The sequence below is a fragment of the Clarias gariepinus genome, chromosome 7 (genome assembly GCF_024256425.1).
Source record: "Clarias gariepinus isolate MV-2021 ecotype Netherlands chromosome 7, CGAR_prim_01v2, whole genome shotgun sequence".
NCBI classification, from domain to species: Eukaryota; Metazoa; Chordata; class Actinopteri; order Siluriformes; family Clariidae; genus Clarias; species Clarias gariepinus.
Genome location: NC_071106.1, coordinates 39,290,001 through 39,307,005, shown reverse-complemented (window position 1 = coordinate 39,307,005; position 17,005 = coordinate 39,290,001). Strand labels below are relative to the sequence as shown.

Here is a 17,005-nt window from a genome sequence, read left to right as displayed (position 1 = left end):
AACACAATGCTGCACACACACACACACACACCGACCAGTGAGGTCTGATATTTCACACCCTCAGGGATGATGGAACCTCGTTCGGAAAAGTATTTGCGAAATAGACAGAGAAATTGAGAAGAACACAGAATGAAGTATCTGAACATCTCCACCATTACAGTCACACAAAGCTCACGTCTGAGTGCTTCGTTTAATTGTTAATCTTTTGATAACTGAATACGAATACATTAGCGGGAATGAACGGCGATTATGTTCTAAATGAATACAGATGCAGAGATGAATAGGAGGAGCACTAATTAGGTTTCTCTAAAGCTTGTCTAGACTGGATCTAATCAGGAAGCAAGTACGGAGCTCACAGGACAAACAGCGATCACGTCCATCATCCTCAGCGTCCGAGGGTTTTTACTCATACAATAGACTAGTGTTAGTACGCGTCGTTGATGGTCAAAGAGTTTGTAAAAATAGTTAAAAGAAGGTTAAATCTCTTTAATGTAATCAGTGATATTATTATTATTATTATTATTATTATTATTATTATTATTAATAATAATAATTATTATTATTATTATTATTATTATTTGAGGTTGAAGCCCACGTACATGTCTGTGTGTCTCTCTGTACAGCAGAACTCTCTGTCTAACTTATTAATACAAAGAAATCCCATTCTGTAAGGTTGAGTATCTTACGCCTTGTTTACACTAAGTTGTCCTTCTTTGGTGCTCAGACAAATACACTCCCTGTTCGGTAATCGGAGACTGAATCACAGATGAGAAATGGAAAAAGTAGATCAAAGGATAAAGATGAAGTTTTGTCTTAAAACCACTCCAGCGTGTTAAAATTCACTTATACCACTTCAGCGCTGTTATTTCAGCCAAAGTGAAAATATGAACTAATCCCAGTCAAAATATTCACTTTATCTTTTCTAATTAATATCTATTGGTGCAGGTGTTTGTTTACATTGAGACAGCAGCGCATTAGTAGATTATTTTACAGTAGATTATTAAATCCCACACATAACTGTTCATAACATCACTTTTACTCCACATTTAGATTCACTGATGGTGCAGATTAAACTTCAGGCAGAGATCTAAGGACTGCAGGAGATTCAGTAGAGTCTGTCCAGCGGTCGATTTAAGACGTGTCCACAGTTTGACGCGTGAGCAGTACGCTGTCAAAACTTGCTGTTTATTATCTGGCACATAAAACTGCTCATAAATTCAATTTTATGCAACATTTTTATCTTATTCATGGTGCAGATTAAACTTCAGGCAAACACCTGAGGACTCATTAAGGTTTATTTAAATTCTGTTCAGCTAGTTTTGCGTAACGCTGTGACAAAACCTGCAGGTTACATATATGAAATATATTTTTTTTTATCTGGTTTTGGTTCTCCAATGTATGAGTTCTGACCAACGTACAAACCAAACCTTTCTTTATTTATAAAGATGTTCTTTTTATTTGTTTATGTTTTATAAAATAAAACTAATATTGACATAAGCAATCTAAAAAATCCACTCACCTTCATATAAAACTAGTTATTAATGGGATTGATGTCGAGTTCTACCTGCAATACAAACATTCAGCATCAGTAGATCATAAACAACTATAATAAATAATATATATAATATATAATATAATAAATGGATTTAAATACAGATAGGAATAGAAGATACACTTGAATTTTTCCAGAATGTTGACGTGTATAAAGACCAAGTTCTTAACGTGATACTAACAACAGATCCAATATTCCAGTTATTATTATTATTATTAATATTATTATTATTATTATTATTGTATTATTGGCCGTTTGCTTTAGGATCCGACCTGACCACCGCTTCAGAAATAAAACCACATTTCTTCCCACATCTTTATCCAAACATTGAGCTGTGACTCCATCCTGTTCACTCAAATGTTTTGTTCTTGAAAGAGAACCTTCAGAGGTTCCACAGGTTCCACAGGAAGGCGTGTGCACCATCATCCAGAGGGTTGGATTCCCAGGTGACGCTACAGATCGGCCGCGCGCTCTCAGAGGGGGATCTCAGAACTTTAATGATTTTGCAGGAACGTAACAAACGCAAACCACACGCCGAAAAGTCCTGTAGCCCTTCTTCTTAGGACTGATTCATTCTTACAATACAGAACACTTTAAAACAGAGAGGAAGAAAACCCTCACATGCTGTACCTGAGTGTAAGTAGAGATGCTCTAAAATATCCAAACAGTACTCCAGTAAAATTAAAGTCCTCCATTTAAATTCCCACCGGAGGAACAGTGCAAAAATACTCACAGAATCAAACAGAAGTACGAAGAGCGGTGAGATCGTTTTCGCTCCCGAAAGCATTAAATTCATGATAAACGTCTACAAATATCTCTTTCTCATTTTATTTATTTTTTTTAAAGAGAGAGGTCACATAAGTACGGCGATGAGGATTTGTGAATCTGTTGTAAATCTCTGCTTGATGTACTACCAAGTCCTGGAACATGCAGCGTTGTCGACAGCTCGAGCTAAATCGCAGCAGAGTTAATAGCCGACATTAACTCATACCTCATAACTCATACCCATAATTATGTGTAATAGTCTACAGGTGGCGATATTGCAGCTTCTGTTTTCAAAAGAAAAAAAAAAACCTGTGTATGCAATACGAGCGGGACTTTTGATTGTACAGAATAACAGAACACTGAGAGTTAAAACTCCCTTCATGTCTCTCTATATAATCCCCTGATACACTAATGCACTTATCCCAGTGTCTCACTAGTGCTTGGACACCATCAAGGTTAAAGTTTTCTTTAGATTAGAGCTGAGAGCTAAGTGGGTGCTGGGTATGAGCATGACACAAATCTAACTATAAACAACAGTTTTTGTATAACATTGTCTTTAGATATCATAAAACCCAAAATCTCAGTACAGCCCGTCTCCGAGTTCCGTTCCGGGGGCATGTTCGTAAGTCTGATTTGTTCTTAAGTCCGATAAAGATGTGAAGCATACCAGTCCGCTTGAGTAAATCTTTGTCCTCTTTTCCCACACTGCCATCATGTGGCCAAAACCTGTAACCGTGCCTAAGGAAACGAATCTCACAGTGAAATGTAACAGTGTCGTCTCAACGCCTTTAAATCGCAAGGGGAATCCCGGACAGCATTTTGTCTTAGAGCTGTTTTCCACTGTATTGGACTGTGAACTCTGTCTCGGTAAGGTTTTCCTAAAATTAGGATTATTCTCCATCAGGACAATTTTACAGAACAGACATTTTCCATCTTTGTGTTCCCGTACTGATTCATTTAAAATGGCAAGGCCGACTCATTTTACCTGAACACACACACACACACACACACACACACACACACACACACACACACACACACACACTTAACTGAACTTTGGACATTTTATACCTTCATTCAAACACTGAAAATATTGTATATAGTTGTAAATATTGCCATCTGGTGCATTTTTTGTACAAGACACATGAGCTACTTCCAGGATTAAACTGGAGTCCATTCGTATCTGCAGAAGTTCGTAACTCGGATGTTCATAAGTCGGGGACTATCTGTATAAGCATGACAGAAATCTGAATATAAACAAAAGTTCCTTGATATGTGAAAGACAGTGTTTTAAAAAATCTGTAGTTTTTTACAGAATTCTGAATATTTATGAACAGATAAACCTGCCTGTTTTATTGTGCTAAACATTTATAACGTTGCTCAGTTTAATTTATTCTGATGTAGTTTAGTATCCAATAAAGTTATTTACTAGACACGATGCATAATTCATCTTTTTTAGGATGTTTTATTACTGTACGTGTTCTGTAACATACAGCAGATTGTGAGACTAAGAGAAAAAAAATCTCTTAAATCATTGCACTCTTAGTAAAAATATAAACCGAGTGTGTTCATTGTAAGCAGGATACGAGAAAATAAATCCTGAGAGAGTTAACGAAGCTGAAGCCATTTTCACGCCGACTTGATTTCTATAAAAATATCCAGGAAGGAAAGACACTTAATTTAGATTCTAAACAGTGAGATTGTGAAAGTGTTGAGCTACAGCTGCTTTTCCTATTCATCATCAGATCATCATTAACCCATGAGAGAACTTTGCGCACTTTACTGAACATAAACACATCTCGAGTTAATGTTTATGACTCTGCAATTAGAAGCTGCTCGTGACGGTCCGTATGAGAGGAGGGAAATGAATGCGTCCTCCGCTGGGAGGCGTCTTTAGAGACATCAATGACGTAAAACAATCTCTCAGCCCTCAGAATGATCATAAGATGCATTAAAACCTTATTTCCATTTTGGTGTAATTTCAGAGCCATTTATATTCATGAGGATGAATTCGAACAGGAAATGGTACGTCAGTCATCAAATCCCTGAGAAAAAGTTCCCGAGGGGAGGAAACGTATCTGTAAGGGAATGTGTTTCATGTTGTTGTTGTTGATGTTGCTGATGAAAGCGCGCAGAACATTTCACAGCACTTCTTGCTTTTATGCACGCCTTTCATCTCAAGGCTAATGGTTTTTACCGAAAGCCTTTATTCATGGAAATTCCTCTTAGCGTTGAGCAGTTTCACACAACTTTTCTATCAACACACACACACACACACACACACACAAACAACCTCATCACTGTCTCATTCAGCAAATATCAGTCAAGTGTAATAAAATGTTCAAACACTCACTAATTAAAAGGAATCTAATTCCAGACTAGTTATAATACATTACAGATCACACAGTCAGGTTACTGCAGGCAAAGACGGAGGCAAGTGAAGACTTTTTTTACTACACAACATGTTCAGACATTCACACCGTTTTTCTTTTGTCCATGTTTGTATTGGCTGGGATTAAACCAATTCGAGCCAATTCGATTTTTCCCCTATTGTGACCTCATACACCGCGAGACCCCGCCCCCTGGGCTCAAGTCTCCCCTGGATTGGACGTCGCTTGTGAGTCTATCCCATTGACATCTAGCTTCGGTTGGGTTGCTGCTGTGCACAAGTCAAATCAGTCAATTAATCAATCAATCAATCAATCAATTAATTAATATACTAACTAAGTAATCTTTGTAATTTATATTTATAGTTTATACATAATTTTGGCATTGATTATTTATTATTTCGAATCAGAATCAGAATCAGGTTAAACAGCGTAAAATATAAACATATCGCATGCCTTTTTTCACTTCATCTGACAATATTTTTTCCTTCTATATATAAAAATGCTTTCAAATGCAATTTAAATCATGCGCTTAATTAAACCATAAATAGTAACTATTAGCTAGAACAGTTGTTTAGAATAAAGAATGATCAGTTCTTCAAGCTTTCAGTGCAGCTCATTTGTATGCTTGATGCTACTTTTGAAATTATCAGATAATTCCCTCCACAATCATTATCAATCAGCTCCTGCTGTGGAGGCAGCGTGGAGGATCCGAACCCGAGCGCATTCTCCTGGAAACACACGCACACACACACACACACACATGCACAAAAAAAGATCCATCATCATCATCCTCCCGGAGCTGTCGATTCCGACTGAGAGACAATTTACTAAAATATGAAGTTTTAATAAGAACCCTTCAGGAACCTGGCCTGAGGTTTGGGATGGATAAAGAAAAAGTGATACATGCAGCATGGCACAGGAGAACACGTAGTACACATGGTATAGTGTGCAAAAGTATTAGGACCCCTAAATATCTCATATATATATATATAAAGTTTGTCTTAGATGTTAATCTGACTTTTTGGTTTAAAATCATCAGCATTGAAACGTGTTTCAGAAATAAAAGCATCATGTAAAGAGCAGGTCTGCTGAAGAAGCCCCCACGGGCCCCCATGAGATATTTAGGGGGGGCCAGAACAAACAACCAGCGGATTAAACCTGCCGAGGCTGAAACGTTCACTAAATATGGAGATATTAGAAGAATGATTTGAAAGCATCATTGTTGTAAAGTTCAATTCATTGATCTCTTGATGGTCCCGTGTAGAACGCTTGGTTCTTGGTTGAGGGCATCATCTAAGCATGTTGAACCAAGAAGCTCAACATTGAGCATGTTCCAGATATTGAGAAGACAATAATGAGCAGTAATTCCGAATGTTCGGGGGAAAAAATGTGTTTCTTTAAAAAAAAAGAAATTTTTAACGAAGAGCTCTTAGCTTTCAGTAAAGAGTTCTCCTCGAAATTCTCTCTGATAGAACAACATTCCGTTGTGAAGTTCTACATTAAACACAGGACTTTCAGTTGTTCCCCAAAAGATTTCCCATGGATTATTATATACATATTTAACTTTAAATTTTAAATTTAATTCAATTAAACCACTTTATGGTTTAAAAATGTTTTTTTGGTTGTGGCTCAGAACATGAGGCATGAGAAGAAGAGAACTCATGGAAGATGTGGACATTTTAAAGTAGCCAAGAGTTGGAGATGAGTAAACGAGCAATGATTAATTGATTGGTTGTTGCTCACAGAAACAAACCCATAAAGATTTTCTGTAGAACGCTGCAGGGGAGTGTTTCCCTGTAAGAAATTATTCAAAGGACGACGTGTATAAGGGGTTAGGAACATTCATCCTCTCCCAAACAACCTTCAATCTCTCCGTAAAGAACCCTTCAATCCAAGAAGCTTAAGGTTTTAGCTTGTAGTGCACACTTACAGGTAATACACACACACACACACACACACACACACTCTTGGGGGGAAAAATGTTCATTAAAACTTCACTGTATAATTAAGGATCCTACAGGAAGGACTTGTGACTAGAAACAGGTTAGGTTTCTTTAAAGGACAGATATTGTGCAAATTCACTATTTTGTCATGTTTGCGTGCGCAGGCGCGCACACACACACATTTTCCCCCTATTGTGACCTCATAAACCAAGAGACCCTCCTCTGGGCTCAATGCTCGGCTCAGCTAAGCTTTGCTCAACTCCGCCTAGTCCTGCTATTCCCCGGCACCATTTTTTGGGCCACAGCTGCTAGTAGCTAACTGCTAATAGCTAACCGAGCCTTCTTCACATCTTAGTTGCGTTTTAACGTGTATACTTCTAAACATGGTGAATTAACGCTTTTTCATATATCTTTCCTTTTATTTATTTATTTATTTTTTCCATCAGAATTGAAGAGCCTGAAAATGGGTGGGAATTTCTTTTTGTCTGAAACCTAGGAGTTTCTGGTCCCGGCATTGTGATTGGCTGGGAAAGTGCACTTCCTCCCAAGGGACATTTAGGGCCGGTTGAGTTGAAGCCACAGACACTGAGCCAGTATGTTTGGAAAAGGAGTGAATCAGAAAGAAAATCAAACAGCCAGAACAATCAGGAGCAGGACCTGAGATGTAGATCAGATGGATCATTAACACGCCTGTTTTGGAGAGCTCGGAGACTTTAAGGGTTCCCCAGAGGGACAACCAGAGGACTCTAAAGGGAGCTGAAGGTTTTATCTGACATGATGCGGAGATAATTTGGTCAGAGTGTTTATAGCTGCTGTAACGTGAGTGACAAGGGAGCGGTGACCAGGCTGCTGTGGGGGGAGAGGAATTAAACAGTGTGCAGTTATTTCCTGCGTGATGTGTGTGTGTGTGTGTGTGTGTGAGAGGATTAACACACTCCTGCACTCAGCTCTCAGAGACAGTAACCTTTAGATGTTTAAGTGCATTCAGGACGGAGCTCGAGTCTGTGAGCAGAGAGAGAGAGAGAGGGAAGAAAGACATGCGACCGGATGCACGTCCTGCACAGAATGTTTAATAAAGAGCGCTCTTTAGGTTGGAAATGCAGGAGGAATATTTTTAGGAGCTTTTAGGTGGAGTGGAGCGAGGGATGAGCGAGGGATGAGCGAGGAGCGACACCGAGACGTCGGACAGCTTCACTTCTAAATAATCCACTATTGATTACGACGCTGCATCTCTCTCTCTCTCTCTCTCTCTCTCTCTCTCTCATCATCTCTCTATATACCTGTCTCTCTCATTCATCTCTGTCTCTCTATCTCATGATCCCAATCCTTCCATGTTTCTCTCTCCATGTTTTTCTATTTTATCCGTCTTTAATCTTTCTGTCCGTCTCTCCTTCCCTGGTTCGATTTCTGTCTTCGTCTCCCCCTGCGTGTCCTTCACTCTTCATCTACCTGTCCCTCTCTCTTTTTTATTCTTATCTATATTTTTGTCTCTCTCTGTAGACGTCTCTCTTCTTCAGGGTGTCTGTTTGCTTCCCTCTCTCTATTTCCTTTCCTCTATCTCTCTTTGCATTATCTGTTCTCTCTCTTATCTGATTTATCTCTCTGTATCTATCACTCTGTCTGTGTCTGTGTCTCTTCCTTCCTCTCTACTGTATCTCTCTTTGTCTCTTTCTTTATTGGTCAGCTTGTGTTTCTCTTTCTCTCTTTATTTGTCCCTCTTTTTGTTTCTCTCTCTCTCTCTCTCTCTCTCTCTCACTTTGTGTTTCAAACTCACTTGTCTGTTCTTTATTTCTTTCTGTCTCTTTGCTCATCTCCATATGTTATCTCTGTCTCTCTCTTTTGGTCTGTCAATTTTTAATCTCTCTCTCTCTCATCTATTTTCTGTTTAATTGTTGATCTTTTTCTATACTTTTATTTTTATTCTTTCTATCCATCCCTCCTTCTCTGACTCTCTCACTTTTTTATTTTTATCTACATTTCTTTCTGCTTCTCTCTCTCTCTCTCTCTCTCTTTATATATATATATATATTCTGTTCTCTCGCTCGTCTTATTTATCTTTCTGCATCTCTCACTTTATCTCGCTCTCTCTTTCTACCTCTCTATCATTTTATCGCTTATTTGGTTTCTCTTGCTCTCACTCTATTCCTCTCATTCCTCATATTTTCTGTCCCTCTGCTTATCTCTATATATGATCTGTTTCTCTCTCTCTCTCTCTCTCTCTCTCTCATGTATTTTCTCATATCTTCCTTATTCACTTATCTTATTCCTCTCTGTCTCTTCCCTGTTTTCATGTCTATCAGTCTCTTCTTTTCTGACTCGCTCTCTTCAGCTTTCTGACCTTTTTATTCTTATTTATATTTTCTCTTCCCCTCTCTTTATCTGTCTCTCTCTCTCTCTTTCCTGAGTGCCTGTTTCTCTCCATCTCTCTCTCTCTGTATTTTCTGTTCTCTGCACGTCTCCCTCTATCTGTGTCTCTGTGTGTCTCCTTCTCTCTCTATCTCTCTGTCTCTCCTTCTTTATTGCTCTGTTTGTCTTTTCTCTGTCTTTCTGTCTCCATCACCTCCTCTCTCTCTCTCTCTCTCACTCTCTCTCTCTCTCTCTCATCCTTCCCTGTAACTAGGCCAGTTTAAATCACCCACAGTCGTTTTCTATAAATTATTTTTCTCATCCTCTCAGCCATTTTGGCTTCTGAAGCTGCAGACCAGTTGATGTATAAGTCATGTTTATAGCACAGAGAGACGTACAGCGTCTGGATAATTCATTAATGCCTCCCGTTACCGAGCCGCGTTGTCACACTTTCTGTCTACAGTCCGACGCTCAGCGCTCCTTACCCACAATGCACTGTAAACTCTGTGTCCTGATGATGCCGGAGGCTCATCTTCAGCATTGATGTAACGCCACCGAAACTTTTAATAAATTTTGAATAAACTGATATTTACAAAAGAAAGAAACGCTGGATTTTACCTATGACACAGTGAACAATCACACCGGGCGTCTTCACCTCGGGTCACACACAAAGACAGGAATGAGAAGATGCAGAAATGTATTTTTATTCCTGCTGCTTCTTCTCAGCTTTAACACACCAGCTCGATCATATTGGCTCATCATCAGTCTGTCAACGAGCTAAATCAGGTGTGTTAAAGTCCAAACACACACACACACACACACACACCGCCGCAGTGATGATAAGCTCTCACTGATATAAAAGCATTTCGGGTTTTTTTTTTCTTACCGAGCCTCTGCGTTAGAGATTTTAATTTCAACACAGCGACTCTAATTAATATTCATTTAAAAAAAGCTAAAGGCAGCAGATTTTTTATTTCATAAAAAACGTCTCAGAGCACTTTAAAAAAATAATGAGCATCGTTTTAGCTTCGTCCAGCAATTTCACGGTTTTTGAAAAATGTCCTCTCCGGTGGAGTTTAGATCGCTTCCCCTCCGTCTGCGGTAACATTTACAACCACCGTTTTGAAATGATTTTTTTTTTCACGAAGCGCTTTGAAGTGGCTCATCATCCTCACACAAGCACAGCATCGCTTTATCACAAGTGCTAGATAAACACCCCGTCTCGCTAAACAGCCTGATGTTAGAAAACGCTGATGGACAGAAAATAAAACGCCTATTTATCACACAATCTGTGAGAGTAAGGGCTAACAGCATGCTAAACACTCCGGCTAATGGGTTTAACCATGTTCTAGAACGTTTAGCTTCATGTTAGCTAGCTTATCAGCGACATGGTGGCGTAGTGGTTAGCATTGTGGCCTTGCGTCTCCAGGATCCGGGTTCGATTTCTGCCTCGGGGTCTGTGTGTGTGTGTGTGTGTGTGTGTGTGTGTGTGTGTGTGTGTGTGTGTGTGTGTGTGGAGTTTGCATGTTCTCCCTGTGCTTGGTGGGTTTCCTCAGGGTACTCCAGATTCCTCCTACAGTCCAAAGACATACAGATTAGCATTCCCAGATTGCGCGTTGTGTGTGAATGTTGCCTGGAGCTCCTACGGTTGTAGGTAATAAAATGGGGAAATAAATACAACTGTCGTAACTATTGTCTTTCATGGTCCCTAGTTGGTTCCTGGATGGATAGCTAGCGCATTAGTATCTATAAGTGATCTAGTGTTCAAAGTACATAAGTACACAATGTAATAGTTTGGTTTATGTTTTATGTTAGCTAAACTACCTCAAGTTTTTGCTAATAATTGTAATCAGCTAAATTTTAACCTGGATAATGATCTTAATGTGAACTAGCATGCTAAAGACCTCACTATTGAACCTTCTATTAGCTTTAATTATTAATTAGCTTGAAAGTGACCTTGGTTAATTACTTTAAACACTGTATAATAGCTAATTAGTAATGTTTCTGGTGAGGCTTCGTGCTGGTTATAACATTTAGTAGCTTGTAAGCAAACCTCGCTAGTTTTTCAAGTGTTAGCTTGCTGGCAAATCTGGCTAATGGTTTTGTTGCTGCTTTGTTAAGGTTAATTTCCCAGATACTGTAGCACACCACTGCTATATGCATGCCAGTGCATATTTTGGACCCAACGTTGGCATCAGTAGTTGGCCCGACGTCATTTTGTCCGTTGGCCAACCGTTAGCCCATTGGTGGGGCAAAGATACAGTAGGTTGGCACAATGTTGGTTCAGTAGATAATCACAAGGTTGGAAATTGGAAATTAAATTAGACTTTTTCCATCACAGCCAATAAACACATTGATATCTCCAGAAATATATTTGCAAACATCATAAAATGATCACAAACCACCATTATGATGACATACTACAAAATAAACACCTAGTAGAAACACTTTCTCTCAGCAAGGTGGATGAAAAAAAAATACATACAAAGTACCCTTTGCCTTAGACTGTCTTTTATATTAGATGGCTCTGCATCTTCCTCATCATCATTCAGCTCGCGACTTTCACCATCAGTAATGTCGTGTTTGTCGCGTTGTCACTTTGTCGCTCTTGTTTAGACATTTGCACGTGCACATTATGTTGTCTCTTTTGTATAAAAAAAACATAGATAGTTCCCTGTTAACGTAAATGTCAATCTGTCCTGTCCCAACTAGCCAGCTAATTAGGTCTCGAAGTTAGCTAGTTAGTTTTTTGTTAATTTATATTGTTAATTTATGTTGTATTGTATGTAGCACCTCAGTCCTGGAGGAACGTTGTTTCGTTTCACTGTGTACGTACTGTATATGGTTGAAGTGACAATAAAGCAGTTTTTCATCATCTTCATCTTCATCATCAACATTACAGCATCTTTGGAAAACTGTGACTCTAGTCTGTGTAAATCATCAGTAATTTGAGCATTGGACATTAAAATGTACTTTGAAACATGCTCTTCAAAATATTCTTTTTCAACCAGCAAAATGATGCGAAAAACATTTTTTTCCACATTTGACTCAAAAATTTACAAAAATGCAGAGACCTAAAGAAAAACAATATGTTGCGGTGTTTTATTTTACCTGTTACACCTTATGAACTTCACCACAATGAACTTTATAACTGTTTTTAGCTGTCTTAACTGCATATGATTTATTGATTTTTTGACCTTTTGCCCCCGCACCTGTCATTTAGCCATAAATAACAACAAGGAAAACAGAAATGAATAACAACAGATTATCACCATTGTTCATCTGCCATTATAGTGAATCTATTTAGATATTGTTTATGATAATAAGACATACACTTCTAGTAATATTGTTACCAGGTTCCTCGGATGTAGGGCTAAATAGCTGTTACTGGTTTGTTTGATGAATCAGTGTTTGAATCAGGGAGTCATTTCGGTCATGACAGAGATTCGCTTCACTCTCATTGAGTAAAAGTGGGTTTTTAAATAAACAAATGACTCTCTTGCTTTTTCCATAGCCGAATTATTTTGGTCATGACAGATTTGCTCCTCTTTCATTCGATGATTCAGTTTTTAAATTAATGAAGGAGTCATTCCTCTCACGTTCGGTGAGTTTAAATCAGTGAATCGTTTCGGTCATGACGGAGATGTGTTTCTCTCTCATTCACTAAGTGAACTTTTAAATCACTGACTGATTTCCTTTTTTTTTCATTTTTTGAGTCAGTGTTTTAATCAGTGTATCATTTCGGTCATGACTGTGATTCGCTTCCTTTTGTTCAGAGAGTCCTTTTTCAAAATTCAGCAAATGATTCATTCCCTTTTTTTGTAAATCACTGATTCGGAGCTTAAATTGTTGAATCTTTTGAGTTATGATTGAGATTTCCTTCTGTTTTGTTTTTGGGAATCTTTTTTATTTGTTTGTTTGTTTTTTAATCAATAAATGATTCACTTCTTTTCCGTTGATCGGGTCTGTGCTCGGATCAGTTAATCATCTGGTCGTGACTGAGGTCTGCTCTTCTCCTGTTTAGAGCCTTAGTTCTTTAAAAATAAAAAATAATAATAAATTCAGTGAATGATTTGAAACACAGTCAGGGTGTGAATTAGTGAATCTTTTTGATTAGACCTGCGATTCGCTCCTGCCTCGTTCAACATGTCAGAACAAAGAATTCTGGGAATTAATTCGGCCGTGACTGACATTTGCTTCTCTCTTGTTCATTAAGTCTGTGTTTGAATTAGTAAATCAGTGGATTGATCATGAGTGAGATTTGTTTTCAATATTTCTGTCCACACAGCAGGAGTGTGTGTTGGTCTGGTGGTGGAAAGATGGAACTGAATCGTTTAACCGAGCCGCCTGAAATGACTCGAGCCACTGAACAGAATGGATGAAGTAATCTATACTGTTCAATAACCTTCTGCGTGCTGTGTGTTTTAATTAATCTCAGAATTTACACACTGAGAATGTAAATAATTTGGGGTACAATAACACGACTCGCAGGCTGAGTGCCGGCGTTTTTATACCAGATGGCTGACTGCAAATGCAATATGTGGCAATTTAATTCCAGTATTGAGGATCGTCCCTGTTGTGGCACACTAATGGGAAATCAGTGTTTCTCTCTCCCTCTCCCTCTCTCACACACTCTCACACACACACACACACACACACACACACACACACACACACACACACACACACACACAGTTTTTGTATTCTTGACAGGTTCTGAAATTTGAACAGCTCAGTATTATCATTACAGTTCGCAACTCCGAAAATAATAATAATAATAATAATAATAATAATAATAATAAAAACTGAGTAGGAAGTATTAAATTACTGGTTCCTAATGGTTTTGTAATGGTGTTTAATGGTTTGTAATAATGTTGTGTATTTCTAAATGGGTCAATATCACAGTGCGAAGGGTCTGGGTTGTTAAATATGACTGATTGTAGATACATAATGATTTTCACAGTTTAAACGAGTCCTACTGGGATCTGATGGGAAAAGATTGTGGTTTAACTGGGATTTAATGGAGTGAAACACAAATCTGTAAAAGACGTCACTTTCATTGTGGAATTTGTCGAGACACACGACCTCACAAACATATTTATTCTGAAAGATAATTATTGCGGTATTATTTCTAAAAATACAACATGTGTGTTTACGGATTTTCACTGCTCACCTGCCTGTCTCACCCTTCTGTCTCACCTGCCTGTCTCACCCTTCTGTCTCACCTGCCTGTCTCACCCTGCCTGTCTCACCCTTCTGTCTCACCTGCCTGTCTCACCCTTCTGTCTCACCCTTCTGTCTCACCTGTCTGTCTCACCCTTCTGTCTCACCTGCCTGTCTCACCCTGCCTGTCTCACCCTGCCTGTCTCACCTGCCTGTCTCACCCTGCCTGTCTCACCTGCCTGTCTCACCCTGCCTGTCTCACCCTGCCTGTCTCACCTGCCTGTCTCACCTGCCTGTCTCACCCTTCTGTCTCACCTGCCTGTCTCACCTGCCTGTCTCACCTGTCTGTCTCGTATTAGGATCAGAGCGCCAACTTGGGCGTCGGATTAAAGCTTAGGCTTAAATGAGGTTCAGGTTTTGGGGATTGTGGAGGCGGAGCCTCAGGATTTACTGAAAGATATTAAAGAGAGGAAAGTGCATGTGTTATAGAAAGCTTTAATGTTTGCAATACGAGTTACAGTAAATGTCAGTACAGAGCTCACCTCAGAGCTGAAGGTGTGGAGCCGATCATGTGAAGGTGTGGAGCTAAAGGTGGTGGAGGTTTTAGTGAGACAGATAATCTAGCAAAGATATTTATTTGGATAACTGGTTAAATATCAGAACAGAGATCACCTCAGATGTGGAGTTTAGACCTGAAGGTGTGGAACTGATGGTGTGAAGATGAAGATGGAGCTGAAGATATGGTGCTGATCATGTTATAGGGTATGGAGCTGAAAGTGTAGAGCTAAAAGTTGAAGGTTTGGTATTAAAGGTGTGGAGCTAAAGGTGGTGGACCTGAAGGTTTGTACCTCAAGGTGGATCTGAAGGTGGAGAAGCTGAAGGTGGAGTTAAAGGTGGTGGAGTTAAAGGTGGTGGAGTTAAAGGTGTGGAGCTGAATGTGGTGGAGTTAAAGGTGGTATAGCTGAAGGTGGAGGAGTTACAGGTTGTATAGTTAAAGATGGTGGAGCTGAAGGTGGTGGACCTGAAGGGTGAGGAGCTGAAGGTGGAGTTAAAGGTGGAGGAGCTGAAGGTGGAGGAGTTATAGGTTGTGGAGTTAAAGGTGGAGGAGCTGAAGGTGGAGTTAAGGTGGAGCTGAAGGTGGAGGAGCTGAAGGTGGATCTGAAGGTGGGGGAGCTGAAGGTGGAGTTAAGGTAGATCTGAAGGTGGAGGAGCTGAAGGTGGTGTTAAGGTGTGGAGCTGAAGGTGGAGTAGCTGAAGGTGGAGTTAAAGGTGTGAAGCTGAATGTGGTGGAGTTATAGGTGGAGGAGCTGAAGGTGGAGGAGTTACAGGTTGTGGAGTTAAAGGTGGTGGAGCTAAAGGTGGATCTGAAGGTGGAGGAACTGAAGGTGGTGTTAAGGTGGAGCTGAAGGTGGAGGAGCTGAAGGTGCTTACTATTTCCTGATGTGTTCATGACAGAGGTGTTTATGGTTTGCTGTTACTCGACACGCTGGCGAGAGGACGTCTGTTAAGAACAACTAGAACATAAACGCGAACAGGAACTCGTTTCACGGACGTTACACAACTTCAAACGTTACAATAAAGGGGAGAACGTGTGACCTGGTGTTTTTTTTTCGGGGGTGTTGGTGTGCAGTGTGTTAGAGTCTGGGTTTATTCACTCAGAAAGATAAATATTCCAGTTTTGACATTTCTCTCGTATTCGTATTCACTCAGCTAAATGTCATTAGATCTTATCGTACATTCTGAATATAACTAAACGCGTAGTATTTCTCAAATTCTAATTGTATTTGTCACATACACAGTCATGCACAGTGTGTGTGTGTGCGCAGTATGCAGTGAAATGTTTTTTTTTTTTTTTTGCAAATCATAAAATGTAAGTTAAAACACACACAAAAAATTGCAGAACAACAGGATGAACCTGAGTCAGTATTCGAGGATTTAATGTCTGTATTTTTTTCCTTTTCTTTTTTTAATTGCACGTTGGCTGGATTTCTCGTGTGCTCGACGACAGGAGAAGTGATGCGAAACCCCTGCTTCCTTTTTATAGCCGCTCAGGAACGGGAGGGGGGAAGTGACACCGGATTGGCCGACCTATCCAGGGAGGGGGGTGTGGTCTTGATTCCTGCCACACCCCCCTCGTCTTTTTTTTTTTTTTTTTTTGTCTCTGCACAGATGCAGTGGTGGGAAGGGGGCGTGGAAAAAAGAGAAGGAGGCTGGGAGAGGAGGAGGGAATGTAAGAGAGAGAGAGAGAGAGAGAGGGAGAAAGAGAGAGAGAGAGAGAGAGAGAGGAGGGAGCTCGAGGCAGTGAGATTGGACTGGAGCATCACTGCTGCGGTGATTTTCCTGCGTGCTGGAAGGAAAAGGATCCAGCTTTCAGTGTTCTATGGAACGCATCAAATAAAAAAAAAAATGACAAGGATGTGTGAGTAAGTGAGCTTAATTATCCAGCTGGGAGAGACGGATCTTCAGGAGAATCCAGAGCGTGGATTGTTCTTTTTTTTTTTTCTTGCTCTTTGCAGAGAGAGAGAGAGAGAGTGAGACGAGGAGAAGGACAAGAGAAAGTGGGAGGAATAAAGAGCCGAGGTTAAGCTCAGGTTGAGGATGGAGTAGCTCATCAGCGCACGTGGGTCCGGCTCCACTTACAGCTCTGGACGTCACTGTCGGATCTCTGTCTGTCCTCGTATCTGGATTCCGACCGCATGGTGAAGTTCGGGTCGTACTCGGGATAAGTGAGAGAGGTGCAGCTCACCTGTCCCAGCTGTCTGTCTCACCTGTCACGCCGGCGTCAGTGTCAGCGTGGAGGCTGGGTGTCAGATTAATGCTGGAGCTCAGCTGAGGTTCAGGTTGTA

At 39.9% G+C, this 17,005-nt stretch overlaps 1 protein-coding gene across 2 annotated transcripts in view; it reads left to right on the top strand.

Moving 5' to 3' along the window:
- The window catches only part of tspan4a (tetraspanin 4a), a 150,487-nt gene that overhangs the window by 22,675 nt on the left and 110,807 nt on the right, over positions 1 to 17,005 (top strand). The window contains exon 1 of one of the 2 annotated variants that reach the window (XM_053499721.1): positions 16,489 to 17,005. This exon is cut by the window's right edge and continues 702 nt beyond it. The exons of the other annotated variant lie outside the window; for it this stretch is intronic. The gene's annotated coding sequence lies outside the window, so the exon portion shown is untranslated. Of the gene's footprint in view, positions 1 to 16,488 lie in introns of those variants that run through there. 2 annotated transcript variants of the gene reach the window in all.